Below are 8,053 nucleotides of genomic sequence, written 5' to 3'. Positions count from 1 at the left end.
GAGTACACCGCGTGACACACCATGAGACACTACAGCTTCTACCAGGAGACTATTTTGTAATTTTTATTTTCTATTGTCTTTTGGGGAGGGAAGTTACAAGGCTGGAAGGCAGATATAGAAGGACTGGGAAATGAGTGGATTGGGGTATATAATGTGAAATTCACAAACAATCAATAAAAAAAATTGTGGAAAAGAATAAAGCAACCTTTATTCTTTTATTCTTTTATTAGCATAAAAAAATTTACAGAAGTAATGATCTCATCCTGATATTCCTTCTTATATTCATACAAGTTGTGTTTACAGCTTGGTGTTTTGCAATTAAATATATATGAGGTTCCCTTTCCTCAATTGCCCAAGGTACTAGCTGGGGACATCTCCCTGGACACCTGCGAGCCCCTCTAGAGTCAAGTCTCTTGCCAACCCTAAGATGGCTCCGTTAATTAGGATATATATTTCTCTGCTCCTATATCCACCCTTCCTATATCCCAACCATCCTATTCCCCCAAGCTCCCCCCATCCTCCCCTTCTCACGTTTCTCACCCCATTTCCGCTTAGCCCCATGCCACCTCACCCGCAAGTTCCCAGTTTTTGCCCGGCAATCTTGTCTACTTCTCCTATCCAGGCAGATGACTATACGTTTTTCTTTGGGTTCACCTTCTTATTTAGCTTCTCTAGGATCACAAATTATATGCTCTATGGGAGCCTAGCCTGTTTGGATGCTCACCTTCCTGGACCTAGATAGAAGTGGGAGGACCTTGGACTTCCCACAGGGCAGTGAATTTGGACTGCTCTTCAGAATCAAGAGGGAGGGGGAATGGAGTGGGGGGAGGGGGAGAGGAGTGGGGAGAGGGGGAGGGAAGTGGGGAGAGGGGGAGGGGAGTAGGGGGAGGGGGCGATGTATGGGAGGAGGGGGAGGGAAATGAGAAATGAGGAGGAGGCGGAAATTTTAATTTAAAAAGAATAAAATAGCAATATATATATATATATATGATGAAGTTAGTTTAATAATTAATTTAAAACAATTACTGACAAAATTCATTCATCTTATCATAATATATACTGATGATTGCCTCAGAGCAGGAAAGACAGACAATGTTAAGAGAAGTTGAAGAAAAGAAGGAGATTGTGTTGTAAATGATGGTAAAAGATGTTTTTCTTTTTGTTTTGTTTTGCCTATAAATTTTATTTTAATTTTTGTTTGTTTTTCTTATTTTTTCTTTTATTTTCCCTACAAACAGCAGTTTCCCATCTCTACTGTCCTCCCATCCTCTGCATTCACTTTCTGACCAACCTCCATCTATGCCTCCTCCATTAAAAGGGGCAGGTCCCCTATGGGAGTCATCATAGCATGGCCTATCAAGTTGTGACAGGACCAAGATCCTCCCCCTCTATCAAAGCAGAGCAAGGCATCCCAGTGTATGGAATAGGATCCAAGGAGTTAGCTCATACATCAGGGAGAGCTCCTTGTCCCATTACTAGGCATCCCAAACACAAATCAAACTACACATATTTCACACACATGCAGAGGACCTATATTGGTCTAATGCAGGCTCCCTAGCTGTTGGTACAGAGACATTAGCTGCCACTAGCTCAGGTCTGCTGTCTCTAGGGTTCCCCTGCCACGATTTTGAAAATGATCAATGAGACAAACAAAGTTCTATGTTTTATTAATTTTGGCAAAAATCCTTCCCCAGTTAGCATTTTTTGAAAGATCAAAGTTTACAGTTAAGGTTGAATGTTGCTCTCAAAATTGCACTTTGCTCTTCAGCTGTACAATTAGGCCACCAAGTAAGAGTGAGGATGCAGAGAGCATGGACAGTGGGCTGTGAGGAGCTCGGCAATTAGGATTTCCACACAAGATTTGTCTTTTGAATATGCTCGGTTTATCCACAACAAACATTTCTTGTAATATCATGATAATAAAAATTTAACAAATACCTCACCAAGCATGGAACAGTTGCCAGTCAGAAAATGCTGCTGCAGGGTTCCATTGGGAAATAGAGATAGAAACGATCTATCCTCGGCACCCATTCCATGGTGAAGTCCTTCAGCTGTGTCAGGCCAGTACATCAGGGGTCCAGAAAGTCCCTGAGAGCACAAGAGGGAACATGTAAGCTTAGCCACGGTGCTGGAAGTTTGATGGTAACCAAAGGTAGGATCACACACAGAGTGTAATTTCAAAGTCTTCAACACAAAGGCTTGAGGAGCTGCTTCTCAGGAGGATCACGACATGTGATCCATACAACCTGACTATATTTGTACTGTTCTCATATTGGAACAGTCAGGTCCATATGCTTCTTAAAGAACTATACAAGGAGAAATGTGAACAGAATATACTCTGAGTCCAGGTACCTATGCAGCCAAGTGTCTTTAAGGCACCAAAAATCAACTGCATAGGAAAAGATATCTTTGTCTGAAGTTGGAAGATGTAAGAGAAAGAGGAAAAGCAAAACGTAAAATCAAAGCAAGCCATAAGGTCTATTACAGTAGCAAAGTACAGACAGTACTTTAGGAAACTATAATAATGTGTATCACAGAACCTCAATCTCTGACAGTTATAATGAAGTTTGTACATTATAAATGATAAAAAGTGTTTTGACTTAATATTGGACATTGCATTTTAACATAGATTTGGAAAGTTAACATGTTTTGAGATGGTGTGTCTAGAGCTGACTGAGAAAATTTTGTTGAGTCATGTTACTAGATACTAACATTTAGATTACTACCCTAGTGATGTACTAAGATAATACCTGCATCACAACTCTGCGTTAATTGCTTTGTGTTTCTGATTAGAGCTCACAGTTCTGAGAAGTCAAGTGGAATTCATGTATTACTACAGGAGTATGAGAAGTTGACCTGAGGATATGTTAAATCCATTGATTCTATTTTATGCTCTTACGTATATACAAGTTCCCTGTCTGGTAATTTACTCAACTGAGCTAAAAATTTAACACTACTGAGGATTATTTTCAGACATACTTCTTGCTTCCTTCCTCCTCTCTCTTTCTATTTCTTTATCTCTCTCTCATTCTCTCTCTCTGTCTCCCTCTCTGTCTCTCTGTCTCTCTCTCTCTATCATTGCAGACATCCACAAATCACAAAGTAGAATTTCAGTGGCTTCCTTTCTATTTGCTCTTGTATGTTCAGTATTGACTAATCAATATTCATGAAGACCCTCTGTCTGGTTAGTGACTTCCAATAAGATCTTGACATTCTGTATTACCTTTAAGGTAAATTTAAGCTAGCTGCATGCCAAAGGCTGATTTATGGTCCCATTCTGGTATTATTAAATGTGCTCACCTGCTTACTTGTCTGATGTTTTAGGATTTAGTTTCCAACTTCCTGACCTATGCCAGAACTTGTAGATGTAGACTGCTCATTCATTTCCTGGCCATGCATATCCAAAATAATCACACAGAAACTCTATTAATTGCAATACTGTGACCAATAGCTTAAGCATATTTCTAGCTAGCTCTTACATATTAAACTAACCAATTTCTATTATTTTATATTTCACCATGAGGCTCATGGTTTACTAATAAAGGTTTTGGTGTTTGTCTTCTTTTGGTGGCTACATGACTTCTCTGACTCTGCCTTATTTTCTCTTCTATCTCTGCTTAGAATGTGTGCCTTGCTCTATTCTGCCATGTCACAGACCCAAGAAGCTTCTTTATTCATTAACCCATAAAACCAACACATACACAGAAGAACTTCCCACACCAAGAACTAGATTCTTTTTATTGATGTAAGATTATGTACATGTAGTTTTGTGGATTCTGTGAGTTTATATTACACCATTTCTATTACTACTCTAAACAAATGGTCAAGGGTGCTTTCCATATTTAAATTCAGAGTTAATCTTACACATGTCAACTACCATTTATTCATTATCAAAATAAGAAATTTAATTTTAAAAGAGTGTCTCTTTTTTCTTGAATATATATAATGTCCTCTTTATATGGCTTGTTGTATATCTTTCATTATTTACAACAAGTAAAATTGGACCTAAAATTTCTATTCTAGTCCTTTACCTCTATTGTGGTAAAGATGCTCTATTGGGGCATCTTTTGAGTCTAGCACTTGATCTGATGGAGGAAGGTCATTGGTTAATTAAAAAAGAAACTGCTTGGCCCTCATAGGTTAGAACATAGGTGGGTGGAGTAAACAGAACAGAATGCTGGGAGGAAGAGGAAGTGAGCTCAGATGCAGGGCAGCTCCTCTCAGAGACAGACACAATGCAGCTCATCGCCAGGGCAGATGTGATGAAGCTCTGACCCAGGATGGACGTAGGCTAGAATCTTCCCGGTAAGCGCACCTTGGGGTGCTACACACATTATTAGTAATGGGCTAGTCCAGGTGCGAGAGTTAGCCAAGAAGAGGCTAGATATAATGGGCCAAGCAGTGTTTAAAAGAATACAGTTTGTGTGTTATTATTTCGGGGCATAAGCTAGCTAGGTGACCAGGAGCTGGGGCTGCAGGAACACAGCCCGCAGCTCCTACTACATTGATCCATTTTGACAGATGTACCATAAAAATTATAGACATTGGAGATGATTTATTTTATGCAATTTACATACAAAATCAGTTCACCAAAATTAGAGGAATGTTCACAGAAGATTGATAGGATAGAAGTAACTCTAAAATAAAGAAGTATCTTATGTGTAGGACTTCTCATAGTCTTCCATATCGGATGGTCATATTCTCATTACTTGGGATATGAGTTAAGAGTACAATGTCAACCCCTATACTGATAGCTATGAAAAACTTGCTAATTGAATTTAAGAGCCACTTAACAAGAGAGAAATTATGCCAGGTACTAGAAATCTAGCTAACTATCTGGAGCTGATAACATCATAGATATCCGAGGAGAACTTACAATAAAGTTTACTAAACCAGAAAACACAGATAAGAGCAGTGTTCACCTATCATAAAAAAAAACTAAATCACTATTTGCAAGAAATGGAGACCATACAGAAAACCATAATCAATCAAAATACAAAACACACATGATTGTCTGGTGCCCAGCTCCAACTGACATATCTACAAAACAGCACCTACTCCTAAGGCTCAGGGAACATCATGGAAAGGGGGTAGAAAAATTCTAAGAGTCAGAGAAACAGGAAGTCCTCTATGAGATTTCCTCTTCCAGATGTCAAGGAAGCTACATGTATGAAGTCTCATCAACATGGCTGCCTACACATGACCTGAACAAGAAGTAAACCACTATATATACAACACTAAAGAAAGAAATTGCATATGGCCCCAACCCTAGACAAAGAACTGAAGACAACTAAGAAATACTCAGAGTAGGAGGAATAGTTCCCTAAGGAACAGTTCCCATATTGGCTATCAAATTCCAAATGGTATGGCCTGAAACAATCTACATAAAAAATAACATTATATGGAATTAGCCGGTTGTATTTATATATTTAGGTAAATATATATAATATCTCTCTTTCTCTGTATGTATAGTGCTATGTGTACATGCATTGCTTGTGTGTGTGTGTGAGAGAGAGAGAGAAAGAGAGAGAGAGAGAGAGAGAGAGAGAGAGAGAGAGAGAGAATGGCAAGAGTACAGAGAAGAAGTTGAAGGAAAGAAAAGAAAGGGGAAAACATTTCAATTTCAAAATTTAAAATTAGAATGTAGTAGTGCTATTGCAGTAAGTTTATATGTTGCTGATGGCAAAATAGGAGTAGAGAGATTACCCAGTCTCTTTGAAGCCAATATGACTATATCACAAGCCAAATTGCAAGACACAGTACTATAGAAGTTGTACTGTAGAAATTTTCTTTGCTAAGTGAAAACCTTGCTTGGGCCTGATCATTGTATAGTGTGCTCCCAGATTTACCCTTTGAATTGGAAGTGTTTTTCATGTGGCACTATTTGGGGCGACTTTGTAACCTGGCTTTGATTTTATACAAGATTATGGTAAAATATTCACTTGGAGTATCAGAAGGTGTTTTAGACTTTGGTCTTTTAAACATTACTGGGACTGTTAACTGTGGCAGATTTACAAAGTCTTAATGAATGCATTTCAGTTTATGACATCAAAGAGTAAACTCTTTTCTTGGAAATGACTTGGTAGAGTTCTAAGTTAGTGGGAAAAAGATGCACATACAATAGAAAATATTGACTGTCTATTTGACAGGGTCTAAAACATCTTAGTAGTCAAGCTTCCAAACACTTTGTAGATTAAAAAGATAATTAAGGTAGGAAAACTGTTGCTTTGGCTTTGTTGCTTATTAAAAGATTTTATTTTTTTTTATTTTGGTATTCACGGGATAAATCTTGCACCGGACTATGGCAGGAAGTTGTAGCTGGTGTGAGGTAATGACAACATAGGTTTAGTTAAGGCCAAAAGCAATTTATAACTTTCCTTCTTATGTACAGGGTCACAACTGAGTTTCCTCTTCTATAATGTTACTTCAGCCACAGATAGGGTTATATAAATCCCCCATCTTGAGCTGACCATTCAACTTCCAATCATTCTCAGCATATTGAGCAGACATGCTTCATTTATAGTTGTTCTTTGTAAATAGGTGATGGAGGAAGGTCAATGGTTAATTAAAAAAGAAACTGCTTGACCCACATAGGTTAGAACATAGGTGGGTGGAGTAAACAGAATAGAATGCTGGGAGGAAGAGGAAGTAAGCTCAGATGCCATGTCGCTGCTCTTCAGGGCAGATGCGATGAAACGCTGACTCAGGATGGACGTCGGCTAGAATCTTCCAGGTAAGTGTACCTTGGGGTGCTACACACATTAATAGAAATGGGTAATCAAGATGTAAGAATTAGCCAGTAAGAAGCTAGAGCTAATGGGCTAAGCAGTGTTTAAAAGAATATAGTTTGTGTGTTATTATTTTGGGGCATAAGCTAGCCAGGCGGCCGGGAGTTGGGTGGCAGGAACACAGCCCGCAGCTCCCACTACAGAATGGCACCCAACGTGGGGCTTGAACCCACGACCCTGAGATTAAGAGTCTCATGCTCTACCGACTGAGCTAGCCGGGTGGCCGGGAGCTGGGTGGCAGGAACACAGCCCACAGCTCCCACTACAGAATGGCACCCAACGTGGTAGCAGCAATTTCTTGGGTCTGCTCTGCTTGCTAGAAGCAAGAAAGTGCTCTCATCTAAGAGAGGCTTCCTGACTCAACTTTAGCTGCAAAACCCTGCAGCTCATTAAGAGGTCCTGCCATGAAACACTTAAATGGTATTGATAAAAGCTGGCTGCATGCTTGTTTGTTTTCAGCCGTAGTAGGAAAACAGTTGTGCTGTTTTATTTAAATGCTGGCTTTCTGGTCTATCCTGCCAGGGCAAACTCTGACTCTTTCAGGCAGTCAGTTCGAATGAGTGTGATCTGTGAGCAGAATGCTGCAACTTGCTTGCTGGCAGGGACTTTGAAACGCCACAGAGTAGTGGCAATAAAAGTGGCTCCAGAAGTACCTACGCCATGAGGCTGGAAAGCTAAGGAATGGGCTGGATCTGGCTCGCAAAGCCATGGCTTTAATCCTACTCATATTGCTCAGTAATTTAAGGGCCGTGTGGTCAGAAAAAGAGAAATATAGAGTAAAGAGAGATTCAAAGACAAAGAAAACCTTTAAATGATTTACAGTGTGTTTAAAAATATATGCAGGCTAAAAGTTAAAGTTCTTAAAAGTAAAAAAGGAAGAAAGAAAGTAGTTGGGTGTGGTAGTACACACCTTTAATCCCAACACTTGGGAGGCAGAGGGAGATTGACCTCTGTGACTTCAAGGTGTGGTAGCACACATCTTTAATCCCAATGCCTAGAAGACAGAGACAGTTGGATCTCTGAGAGTTCAAGGACAGCCTGGTCTACAGAGTTATTCCAGGACAAAGATATACAGAGAACCTGTCTCAAAAAGTTAAAAGTAAAAATAGATGATATAGAGGTTAAAATAAAGCTGCACAAAGATGGAAAATACACAGAGAATCTTGATACTCTATGCTATTATGCTCTCTTTGAATTGTTTGAAAGCTGAGGAAAGAGCAACAGCTGCTAAAAGATATTTGTTTATAAATGCTGCCAAACCAATC

The 8,053-nt window shown here is 39.4% G+C and overlaps 1 non-coding gene across 1 annotated transcript; it reads right to left on the bottom strand.

Moving 5' to 3' along the window:
• Nucleotides 1–6,936: 6,936 nt before the first annotated feature.
• On the bottom strand, nucleotides 6,937–7,009 carry Trnak-cuu (transfer RNA lysine (anticodon CUU)). Its single transcript has one exon. It is a non-coding gene; the product is annotated as a tRNA-Lys (tRNA).
• Nucleotides 7,010–8,053: the final 1,044 nt, after the last annotated feature.

This window comes from Chionomys nivalis, chromosome 6 (assembly GCF_950005125.1).
Source record: "Chionomys nivalis chromosome 6, mChiNiv1.1, whole genome shotgun sequence".
Taxonomy (NCBI): Eukaryota; Metazoa; Chordata; class Mammalia; order Rodentia; family Cricetidae; genus Chionomys; species Chionomys nivalis.
The sequence above is the reverse complement of the archived record's forward strand: the minus strand, read 5'-3'. Positions and strand labels throughout refer to the sequence as shown.